The sequence below is a fragment of the Rutidosis leptorrhynchoides genome, chromosome 1 (assembly GCF_046630445.1).
Source record: "Rutidosis leptorrhynchoides isolate AG116_Rl617_1_P2 chromosome 1, CSIRO_AGI_Rlap_v1, whole genome shotgun sequence".
In the NCBI taxonomy this organism is placed as follows: domain Eukaryota; kingdom Viridiplantae; phylum Streptophyta; class Magnoliopsida; order Asterales; family Asteraceae; genus Rutidosis; species Rutidosis leptorrhynchoides.
Genome location: NC_092333.1, coordinates 593,803,969 through 593,817,149, shown reverse-complemented (window position 1 = coordinate 593,817,149; position 13,181 = coordinate 593,803,969). Strand labels below are relative to the sequence as shown.

Sequence of the window (13,181 nt, the reverse complement as noted above, 5' to 3'; positions counted from 1 at the left end):
CTCCTTCGTATGTTAAAAATTACGGACATTCTTTGAGAACTTTCCACGCATCCTCATATAAGAAGTTACGACCCACTTGATCCTTAAACGCACGTCGAGCATGTGACATGATATCGGCTTCGTTTTGGCCACTTTGCCAAAAATTTTCAAGCTTCGAGTAAATTCCGATATATAACTTGACATCTTTGGACATTTTGGTCCATTTTCCCGTAATTTGATCCATTCGACGTTGTTCCCAAACTTGCTCATTGTAAACTCTTTGGATCGTCCCCCAAAATGAGTCTTTTGTTTGATTAGTTCCCACTACCATATTTTCCGAAACTTGCATCCACACCGTTGCCAAAATCCTACTTTCGTCGTCCGACCACGGACTTTTTTTGCAAATTACTTTCTTTCCTTTTCCTTTACGGTTTCTTTCAACACGTTCTTCGTTTTGACTAACTTCAAATTCATCGGGTTGAGTTTCTTGAACCTCTTCGATTTGTTCTTCTTCGGATTCATTTTCGGAAGGAATTTGAGTAGGTACTCGAAATTGTCGAATGACATGTTGTTGGATGACTTGTTGTTGAGGAACAAATTGTTGGATGTTAGGAAATTGTTGTTGAGGACGGTAGTTGGAATATTGAGGTGTAGAAACAAAAGCGGGTGAACGTGAAGCATAAGATGCGAACCCCAATCCTTGATTCGGGTTAGAAGACGACCCGGAAGGTGAGTTATACATTTGCGATTCAAGTAACGTTTGGAAAAAATCATTACTTTGTTGTGTGTAGATCGGCTCGGACGTTAGATTTTGATTTTTCTTGGATGATTTGGATGATTTTTTAGGCATTTTTTTTGAGTTGGAAATGGGTTTGAGATGAGTAATGTTGAAAGAATAAGTGTTTTAGTTGGAAGTAAAAGAGTGTTTGTATGTTTATTTGGTAAAATATATTGGGTGTTTATATAGTGGTGTTAAAAATAAAAAAGAAAAGCAAAAAAAAAAAAAAAAAAAAAGAATAATGCCGTTGGTACCCAACGGCTACTTCTGTTTCTGTTTCTGTTTCTGTTTCTGTTTCTGTTTGAATTGCACCGTTGCCACCGCCCTCAAAATGTTATACTTATGATTTAATCGAGCACGGAAGAAGGAAAGAGAGTCGAGGGCGGCCGAGGGCGGCTTGAATGCCATCGGCGCCCTCGAGGGCGGCCGAGGAAGGGAGTGAGGGCGGTTCCGTGCTGGTTACCGTTGGGAGTGGTCTAACAACTTAACACAATAATTCTAGCTTGTTCACATTTCACCTAGAATCGGACGTCGTTTAAACTATATATTGTCCCCAAACAAACAAATTGCTAAGAAATATCAGAATAAATAGGGTTAGGCTATCATATAATGGAATCATAGATGAAATGTTCGTTAAATTTTTCTTTATTTAATGATCCTAAGATGCTCATTAAAAGATTTTGATTTCCCAGCGAATATAATATAAATGGATCAGAGATTTATACATAGGCCTAGGCTACCTCTGCCCCAAACTTTTAAAATTTAAAGGTAACAAACCGGAGTGTCTTAACGTATGGATTAATACTAATCATAATTTATACAAGCTTGCACCAAAATTGTTGGTTGCAGCCTGCTACTTTCATCTTCAACAACAAAGGCAAACTTATTCTACTTACGATTATGATTTGAAAGCAAATTCAAGATTTAAATTATTGATATTTTTCTGAATCTTGAGTCATGTCTTATGCTTTTGTTGTTACAAATCACTTGGAGTTTTGAGGATGTGAATGAACACCAACGTTTTGAAACAACTCCAGATGGTTGATAGATACACAATGAAGAAAGAATAAAGTCAGCAGAAAAAGTTTAATTCAGTTATATCCCACATCGCCCAAGAGAATAAAGAAAATAATAGGAGAGTGGCTATAAAAACCAAGGCCTGAGATGTGGAAAAGTATACCTTTCTCGGCCTTTTGGCTAAGATCAAGTGTAGTATCTGTTCTTATTAGTTTAATATCTGATATGTGAGCCATTGGTTCACTCGATATTAATCTTATTTTTTATGGGGAAAGGCTCATCATGGTAGCTTGCTATCAGGGTCTTTGCGAGTCGCCTTGGCGTTGTACTGCTGCTTTGGCCTGGCTCACCCCTCCAATTGTTAGTCAAAGTCTTTTAATGTATGCTGAATAGATTTGTATGATGATCTGTTATTGCACTATTTACCTGTTCTGGCTTACTAACCCTTTCAGTTAATCAAAACATTACTACGTATTAGTTATTGGAAAAAAATACTCTGTTTTAAGCAGAGTATTGTTTGATCATATATTATTACTGAAAATCAGATTATCTTTCATTTTACAGAATTATTAAAGGGATAGAAAAATGATTGAAAATTGTATGTGATTCTGCTATGCGATTGAAAATTATTAAAGTCATGAACACTAACAGCTGACTGCATTGAATTTAGTATTCTCTTGCAAGATAATTGTTTCTGATATTTTCACGCTTTTATGTCCCTTGAAGTTGAGGTTATGGTGTTTTTTTTATGGTTGGATAAATTGGGCAAAATCACCACATTCATTGATGTGTTGTATAGTGCGAGTCTGATCCCACATTGGGGCAATAATAAAACGAAAAGAGAAAATGGTAGTATAAAAAGTGGAGGGGGAAAATGGAAAAGTCACTTACCTGGACGGGGTCTATGGACAATCAAGAAGGCTCATGACCTAGGCTGGTGATCTCCATTGCACATAACGGAGAGGTGCTAGTTTAAGGTCGGCCCAAGTGGTCGAACTTACGTCATAATTTGTGTCAGCAAGGGCATGCGTTCGCGCAGCCCTTACCCAATCATTAGTCCCTAATGTTTATTATTAAAGTCTTGTATACAACATAAACTTTTGTGAATTGGTAGTAACTGTTGATATAAATTGGTTTCAAGTCGATGTATATTTTTGCGACTGACAGCAAACTCGTTAAGAAACAATGATATTGAAAGCAGCACTTGACGGTGTTTATGGTAAGCTTATGCATTAATGGTGCATAGTCAAGTTATTAATAATCAATCACTCGGTTTATGTGACGATCGCTCCAAATTCACTTGGACGAACACGTCATTCATCGATTTCATTGCGAGGTATTTGACCTCTATATGATACGTTTTGTAAACATTGCATTCTTTTGAAAAGGCACACCATAAATGAATATTTAAATCAAAGGTTTTCGACATCTGATGATTTCTACATATAGGCAATCACCGTAATATAATAATTTACAATAATACTTCCGTTGACAATGCAGTCAAAATAAGATACATGGTGATGATTTGGTGAATGCAACGTTTCCTTGAAAAATATGCCATGTATGACTCCATGCACATAGCTTGTCTAACATATAAGCAAACAGCGAAAGACTTCTAGGGAACCTGAGAATAAACATGCTAACAAGTGTCAACACAAAGGTTGGTGAGTTCATAGTTTTATAGTTTCATATAATCTGTATATAAAGGTGGATCACAAGATTTCAGTTGTTTCATCCAGAAACGTTTATCAAAATATTCTACGAAATTGAGCACCCTGGTAACTAAACTTAACGTATATATAATTTGTACCCTTTGTATAATCATCTTAATAATACACGCAAACCAACGTGTACGCTTCTCAAATAGCATACTTGTGATGACCCGGAAATTTCTGACCAAATTTAAACTTAATCTTTGTATGATTAACATTTTCGACACGATAAGCAAAGTCTGTAAAACTGAATCTCAAAATTTTTGAACTACTTTTATATATTTAAATACCTTTCGGTTGTTTTCGACGATTCGCGAACAATTATATGTAAATAGATACATATATACTATAACTTGAAAAGGTAACAATGTATTAATTATTTGATACCGTACATTAAACTTATTGGTTTAAATATCTATTTGAATATATATGATAAGTTGAAATATTTATTATTAAAATTTATTTATAAATAACTTCCAATGTGTATTTAAAAAAACTGATTTATATATATTAAAAAGATATATACATATATATAATTTCAAGTTATTTAGTAAACGATAGTAACATTTCAAATTGCTACAGTACCCAAAATGCTACAGTGTTTTTGAAAATCACTATTTGCTACAGTGAAATTGACTTTGCTACAGTGAATTGCTACAGTAAAAATTGACTTTTCTACAGTAACTTTGCTACAGTGGTATATTTTATGGATGATTTAAGACTATATTTTGACAAAGGTACGATTCACGAAACGTAAAGTACAAGTTTTCTCAGCGTACGAAAGGGCGTTCGAAAAACCGAAACCGGGACATAAGTCGAGTGACAACGTACGACTTATCGGAACAAAAATTACAAGTCAACTATGCACGTGAATTTAATATAATATATAATTAATTAATTTAAATTATATATATTATATTTATATTTATTTTATATTATGTCGACAAGCTAGGAGCCAAAACAATGTGAGCTGTCCCTGGTCCTCATGCGAGTCGCATGGCCAGAAGGCCATTTCCATGCGAGTCGCATGACTCCAGATTTCAGGCCACATCTATAAATTTCAGTGTTTTCGCTCGATTTAAATCACACACATACACAAATATATATATACTCCGTAATATTATTTATTATTATTATTATTATTATTATTATTATTATTATTATTAATAAGATTATTATTAATCTTATTATTTTTTTTTATTATTATTAGTGTTATTATTTTTGCGATACAAAAATAATAATGTACAAAAAAATATTACGACGGAGTGATGTCCAAGTAATTTTCAAAACGAGTTTCCGAGCGAGCTAGAGCTAAGGAAAATATGGGTTATTGCCAAGGAAATTATGGGTAATGTTCGGGGGTATTTTTGTGAATCAAACCTCGTGTTTATCATCTCCGATGCGTCTACGTGCTTTCCTGCAATATTGTATATCAATATTAAACTGTGAGTTTCATATGATCCCTTTTACTCTCTACATTTTTGGGCTGAGAATACATGCAAATGCTTTATTAACCGATATACAATATTTATATGCGTGAGTTCATTTGATCCCTTTTTACATATATTTTTGGGCTGAGAATACATGCAAATGCTTTATTAACCGATATACAATATTTATATGCGTGAGTTTCATTGCTCCCTTTTTAATTGCTTTTGCAATCTATATTTTTGGGCTGAGAATACATGCACTTTATTTTAAACGCAATGGATACAAGTACATACTAAATTCTACACCGAGTTTGAACCGAAAATCCCTTAGCTTTGGTAACTAGTAACTGCCGGTTATAAGAACTGGTAGGCGCGAGTAGTTATATATGGATCCATAGGGCTTGATATCCCCGTCCGAGCTAGAGCACTAGCCTTTTAACGGACGTATGCTATTTGAGAAGCGTACACGTTGGTTTGCGTGTATTATTAAGATGATTATACAAAGGGTACAAATTATATATACGTTAAAGTTTAGTTACCAGGGTGCTCAATTTCGTAGAATATTTTGATAAACGTTTCTGGATGAAACAACTGAAATCTTGTGATCCACTTTTATATAATCTATTGATAAACATTTCTGGATGAAACAACTAAAATCTTGTGATCCACTTTTATATACAGATTATACGAAACACTAAAACTATGAACTCACCAACCTTTGTGTTGACACTTGTTAGCATGTTTATTCTCAGGTTTCCTAGAAGTCTTCCGCTGTTTGCTTAGATGTTAGACAAGCTATGTGCATGGAGTCTTGCATGACATATTTTTCAAGGAAACGTTGCATTCACCAAATCATCACCATGTATCTTATTTTGACTGCATGGTCAATGGAAGTACTGTTGTAAACTATTATTTATGGTGATTGTCTATATGTAGAAATCATTAGATGTCGAAAACCTTTGATTTAAATATTCATTTATGGTGTGCCTTTTCAAAAGAATGCAATGTTTACAAAACGTATCATAGAGGTCAAATACCTCGCAATGAAATCAATGAATGACGTGTTCGTCCATATGGATTTGGACCGATCGTCACAATACTTCCATTAAAAGGCTAGTACTCTAGCTCGGACGGGGATATCAAGCCCTATGGATCCATATATAACTACTCGCGCCCACCAGTTCTTATAACTGGTAGTTACTAGTTACCAAAGCTAAGGGATTTTCGGTTCAAACTCAGTGTAGAATTTAGTATGTACTTGTATCCATTGCGTTTAAAATAAAGTGCATGCATTCTCAGCCCAAAAATATAGATTGCAAAAGCATTTAAAAAGGGAGCAAATGAAACTCACCTTAGCAGCATATAAAGTCGTTCACCAAAATGTGATCGAAACTCGGATTACCAAATAACCGTAGATCTCAACATATCAATATTGAGATTCAATATTGTAGAAAAGTACGTAGACGTAACGGAGATGATAACACTAGGTTTGACTTGCAAATAATACCTATGAATATTACCCATAACCTCCATAGCTATAACCCATAATTTTCTTAGTTTTATCCCGCTCATAAAACCATTTTGAAAGTGATACGCTCATGACCTCGTCGTAGTATTTTATGTATAATACTAATTAATAATATTACTACTAATAATATTAAGATTAATAATAATATTAATCTTAATAATAATAATAATAATAATAATAATAATAATAATAATAATAATAATAATAATAATAATAATTAAATAAATAAATAATTACTTACGGAGTAATTTAAATCAAAACAGAGGCAGATATCTCGAGCTTTTATAGGTGTGGCCTGTCCAGGACTGCCATGCGATCGCATGGCTTCCTAGCCCATTTTCCATGCGATCGCATGGGGTGGGTTTCCAGCTCACATTGTTTTTGTAATCTAGCTTGTCGACATATTTATTTAATATATATGTAATATATTTAATTTATATAATTAATTATATATTATATTAAATTCACATGCATAGTTGACTTGTAATTTTCGTTCCGATAAGTCGTACGTCGTCACTCGAATTATGTCCCGGTTCCAGTTTTTCGAACGTCCTATCGTATACTGAGAAAACTTGTACTTTACGTTTCGTGAATCGTACCTTTGTCAAAATATAGTCTTAAATCATCCATAAACTATACCACTCGAGGTATAACTTATACATTTGAGTGTTTTGGTCATTTACTTCTATAAATTATCGTCTCGCTATTTGTTAATATATATATATATATATATATATATATATATATATATATATATATACAGTTTCATTTTGAAATAGTGTTTTACTGTAGCAATTCACTGTAGCAAAGTCAATTTCACTGTAGCAAATAGTGATTTTCGAAAACACTGTAGCATTTTGGGTACTGTAGCAATTTGAAAATACTGTAGCAAATTAGTGTTTTACTGGTTCATCTTAAACGCTTTAGTTAACTTATCTAAATATCAATCGAATCAATAAACGAATGTTACTATCGTTTACTAAATAACTTGAAATTATATATATGTATATATCTTTTTAATATACATAAATCAGTTTTTAAATACACATTGGAAGTTATTTATAAATAAATTTTAATAATAAATATTTCAACTTATCATATATATTCAAATAGATATTTAAACCAATAAGTTTAAAGTACAGTATCAAACAATTAATACGTTGTTACCTTTTCAAGTTATAGTATATATGTATCTATTTACATATAATTGTTCGCGAATCGTCGAAAACAACCGAAGGGTATTTAAATATATAAAAGTAGTTAAAAAATTTTGAGATTCAACTTCATAGACTTTGCTTATCGTGTCGGAAACGTTAAATCATTTAAAGATAAAGTTTAAATTGGCCAAAAATTTCCGGGTTGTCACAGTACCTACCCGTTAAAGAAATTTCGTCCCGAAATTTGAGTGAGGTCGTCATGGCTGACAATAAAAATATTTTCATGACAAATATGAGTTGGTAAATAGAATTTTATCACCATTGAATAATACAGATAAAACAATCCGATTACTCGAAGCGTATGTGAGAAGTTATCGTAATAGAGTAAAATGGATAATAGAGATTCGTCTTATCTCTTGATGTAGTAACGATTGATTTCCGGAATTTAAGAAATAGAAAATCTTCATAATTTAAATAAGATTTGATTCTTCGGAATTTAAGGAAATTAGGATTTCCTTTGATTAAATGCGTAATCTGCCTCGATTGCTATGTCTAATATTTTGCTATAAATTAACCTCTTCCGTTTCATTTATTTTCACCACTCCTATAATCTTCTTTCTTATTTCATACTTACAAAAGATTTGTGAAAATGCTTCATTCAGTTCTGATTCTTGATATTTTCTTGGCTATCATATCATTCATTCTTCTTTTTCATCTGCCACTAGAGGAGGTTATTTTCTTCTACTATTACCTTGGGGTTATATTGTTTTTGATTCTCCCGTGTCTTTATATTTCTATACGTATTGATATACACGGTTTGTAATTTCGGGGTTGTTTTCGGGCTTTATATTTTCCATTATATTTCGGAGCTTCATGCTTTCGTTTTCTCTTTCCTACTTTAAGTCAAGCGAATAATGGTCCAGAATTCGTAGGTATGAATTTCGAAATAAACATAATTAATGTTCTAAGAAAGAAACGGTAATGGCACAATCTGACTTGTCAAATTACCAGAATATCCGGAAAAGACCGAATCATCAAGAAATATATTTTCTTGATATATTTAGAGATTATATAAAATAAAAGAGTTATGTAACATGGTTTATGATGGGGGTGTGATCTGTGAACCTTTGTCACGTTCCATTAGAAACTCAACATGACTTACTTTAATATAATCACGTTGATCAAGTGTCATTATATTATACTAACTCATGCTTCAGTTCCCAACATTACTTCAAAACATCCATTTTTTCGAATTTTTCAGATTTTAGAAACTAAAATAGTTTCTTTTATGATGTAACACAGATAGCACGAAGAGGTAATGATTTCAGATAAGAATGGTTTCAAAAATTATCTTCAGAAATATGGAGGATATTTATAATGGGAGATGCGATGATATCTTAGAATATTTAAGATAAGATGATGATGAAGAATATTGTCCGCAAAGGTTTTAGAGTAAGGAGCAAGGTATTCACTAATGATTTCAGCAGACTCTGAATCATTTGGATTCTTTGAAGGTAGATTTAGTCTTTGTGATTTGTCCACAGCCTCCTTCATGGTCTGCTCAATCCATTTTTCAATTCCAAACCTTCTCTTTTTCTCAGCTTTACCACCATACTATTCTTTATCATCAAACTTTTGACTGTTAAGGTCGTTTATAGTTTTTGCTGCTTCATCAACATTTTTCCAAAATTCGGAGAACTAGTTTTGTAGTTTGGGGTGTTTTTCGGAAACTTCACATTCGAAGTATGTAAGTCCAGGAGGTAGACGTTATATGTACACATATAACTGTTGGCGTAGACGTGCTACAAGATTTCAAAATATCGATTGCTAATTCTCGATAGTTGGTATGGCAATTGCCGTTACAAGATGTGGATGAGTACATGATACGGTTTCAATGAGTATAAAGATTTTTTGGAAGGTCAAAGATCAATGAAGTTGTTGGTAAATTTACTGCTAATGTGGTGGAACATGAAAGATTCCCTGATAACAAAAACGTATATGCCAAAGTTACAAGTCTGAAAGGTCGTCGTTGACTGGTTGAACGGTTGATAACTTGCCCAACGCACCCACACCAGCGGAAGCGAGGATATTTTTTTTTGAGACAAACTTGCGAGAAATAAAATAAAGCAAAATAAAGTAACTGATAACACGACGATTTAACGTGGTTCGGCAAAATCCTGCCTACTTCCACCCCAAGAGTTCCCTTTATTCTTATAATATAAAAGAACCCGATACAAGAAAAAAGTACACTATGAGTTTAGTATAAAATCTAAGTTTCTCGTACACTCTTTTACAATCCTTACAAGAATAAACTCTCGGCCTCACAAATAAACACACTCCGTTGATAAACCTATCAACTATGTTTTTATTTCTCTTTGTGATGATCTCTTCTTTTTGCATGATCACCTATTTATAGATGAAGTCATACAAGCATACACTTCACTTGGACATTTCTAGCCACTTGTTGCTTTCCTTCTTTGACTTGTAAGAAACAAAACCAAACTTTGCTACAATAACAACCAACTTGACATGTGATTAAAAAGAAGAGAATTTTAACCTTCTTTCTTTAAGCATACTAAAGCCACATTTTTTGACTCCACACACATGCAAAAGACAATTTGTATTTGTCTACTAAATGTGAGTCACAAGTTGTTAGCTAGCAAATGTGGACTAATGTCCAACAATCTCCACCTTGACGAACATTTATTTTCTTCATCACCGAAAATACTATCGCCCAATATTTTCCCCATTGGCCTCCGTTATCACCGCTGCACACATCTTGAATCACCTCGGTCCTGAACTCTGATTCAAATAAAACGGCCAATAATCATGTGCAGCTGACCCCGTCAACTTACATAGTTGATTCCGGAGAGGAGTCTCGAATCACCTCTCCCACAGTAGGATTTTCCTTCTCACCATCGCCTAACTTGATCAAACATGTTGTCACATGTTCCTGATCAATTTCCCGTGTGCACACTTTCCAAACCTTTGAGATACGAGTACATCTAGTACTCCCCACCATGTCATGACCCATCCTAATCCATCCGGACAATGTCCATATCGATTACAAACGATTCACAATAGTTGGTTACATCGCGAGGTACTTGACCTCTATATGATACATATTACAAACATTGCATTCGTTTTTAAAAGACAACCTTTCATTTACATCGAATGTTGACGACATGCATACCATTTCATAATATATCTAACTATAATTGACTTAATAATAATCTTGATGAACTCAACGAATCGAATGCAACGTCTTTCGAAATATGCCATGAATGACTTCAAGTAATATCCTTAAAATGAGCTAATGCATAGCGGAAGATTTCTTTCATACCTGAGAATAAACATGCTTTAAAGTGTCAACCAAAAGGTTGGTGAGTTCATTAGTTTAACATAAATAATTATTTCCATTATTTTAATAGACCACAAGATTTCATTTTTAGTTCTCACAAATATACGTCCCATACACAGAGACAAAAATATCATTCATATGGATTGAACACCTGGTAACCGACATTCACAATATGCATATAAGAATATCCCCATCATTCCGGGATCCTCCTTCGGACATGATATAAATTTCGAAGTACTAAAGCATCCGGTACTTTGGATGGGGTTTGTTAGGCCCAATAGATCTATCTTTAGAGTTCGCGTCAATTAGGGTGCATGTTCCCTAATTATTAGATTACCAGACTTATTACAAAGGGGCATATTCGATTTCGATCATTCAACCATATAATGTAGTTTTGATTACTTGTGTCTATTTCGTAAAAACATTTATAAAAATTGCGCATGTATTCTCAGCCCAAAAATATAAAGGGTAAAAAGGTAAATGAAACTCACAATGTATTTTGTAGTAAAAATACATATTACGATATTGAACAAATGCAGGGTTGGCCTCTGATTCACGAACCTATATCATTTGTATATCTATTAATAGTGTAAATCACAAAATTTCATTTATTATTATGTATTATATATATATTTATAGTTATATAGATTTTATACTAAATTTCATTTTGAAACGTATATTTATATTATTTTTTATATTACATTGTATATATATATATTGATTTTTGTGTATATATTTATAATGGTTAATATTTATACATTTAATTATATTAATATACCTAGATATCTATATATGTGACTAGTATTGTATTCATGAAATATCATTAGTTTGTTATATGAAATATTAATATATTCCTAGTATATTTAATAAGTATATATAATATACAAAAGATTTATTTGTCAAAAGATAGTTTCACTAGTAAAGTAAAAATGAATGTTTTAGTAAAAATAATATTTTTTAATGATAGTAGTAAGTTTAATAATTATGTCTTATTAGATATTTTAAATGATCATATTTATAATAATACAAACAGCATGATATTAGTAATAATAATGTTAGTAATAATATTACTTAAAATTATAACTTGATACTGATAATACTTAGTAGTAGTGATAGTGCTCCAAATGAACATATATTTTGTAGCAATATCCTCCCAATATGTAAATTATTTAGTTGTAATTGTTCTATTTTAAGTTGTAATCGTTTATATTAAATAAGTGCGAAGACAAAAGGCGAAAACGACGATTTGAAGACAAAAACGTCCAAAAAGCTCAAATGTACAAGATACAATCCAAGTGGTTCAACTTATTGATAAGAAACGTCTAAAAATGACAAAAGTACAAGTTGCGGAACGCAAAGTACAAGATATTAAATTATACGAAAAGGCGTTCGAAAATCCGAAACCGGTACCCGAGCCAACCATCAACGCCCGACGCAATGGACCAAAAATTACAAGTCTACTATGCATAAGAATATAATATAATATATAAATAATTAAATTAATTATTTATATTTTATATTTATATATAAATTATGTCGACAAGCAAGGTTCCAAAATTGTGTGAGCTGGATTTTCAAACTCCGCGACTCGCGGAGTTTGCAGGCTTAAAATGCCGCAACTCGCGGAGCTGTAAAAATAAGAAATGCCTATAAAAGGCCATGCATTCTGCCGAGTTTAAAAAAAACATAAAATAATAATAATAATAATACTCTGTAATAAATAATAAATAATAAATAAATATAATATATATATATATATATATATATATATATATATATATATATATATATATATATATATATATATATATATATATATAGTATAGGGTAGTTTTATATTAGTTAGTTTGGGTTATGTAACGGTTATTTACGGGTTTTTAAGCCGGAACTCTGTCCGTGTAACACTACGCGTTAAATAATCAATGTAAGTTATGTTCTCCCTTTTTAAATTAATGTCTCGTAACTAAGTTGTTATTATGCTTATTTGAACCAAAGTAATCATGATGTTGGGCTAAAAATATCTAAAATTGGGTAATTGGGCTTTGTACCATAATTGGGGTTTGGACAAAAGAACGACACTTGTGGAAATTAGACTATGGGCTATTAATGAGCTTTAAATTTTTTTAACTAAATGATAGTTTGTTAATTTTAATATAAAGATTTACAATTGGACGTCCCTATAAATAACCATATACACTCGATCGGACACGATGGGCGGG

General features: G+C 32.3%; 2 non-coding genes across 2 annotated transcripts; both read left to right on the top strand.

The window, feature by feature from the left end:
- The first annotated feature begins 1,933 nt into the window (after positions 1-1,933).
- Positions 1,934-2,129, top strand: LOC139887482 (U2 spliceosomal RNA). The gene has a single exon (XR_011773309.1). It is a non-coding gene; the product is annotated as a U2 spliceosomal RNA (small nuclear RNA).
- Positions 2,130-2,657: 528 nt separating this feature from the next.
- Positions 2,658-2,819, top strand: LOC139887478 (U1 spliceosomal RNA). Its single transcript, XR_011773305.1, has one exon. It is a non-coding gene; the product is annotated as a U1 spliceosomal RNA (small nuclear RNA).
- Positions 2,820-13,181: the final 10,362 nt, after the last annotated feature.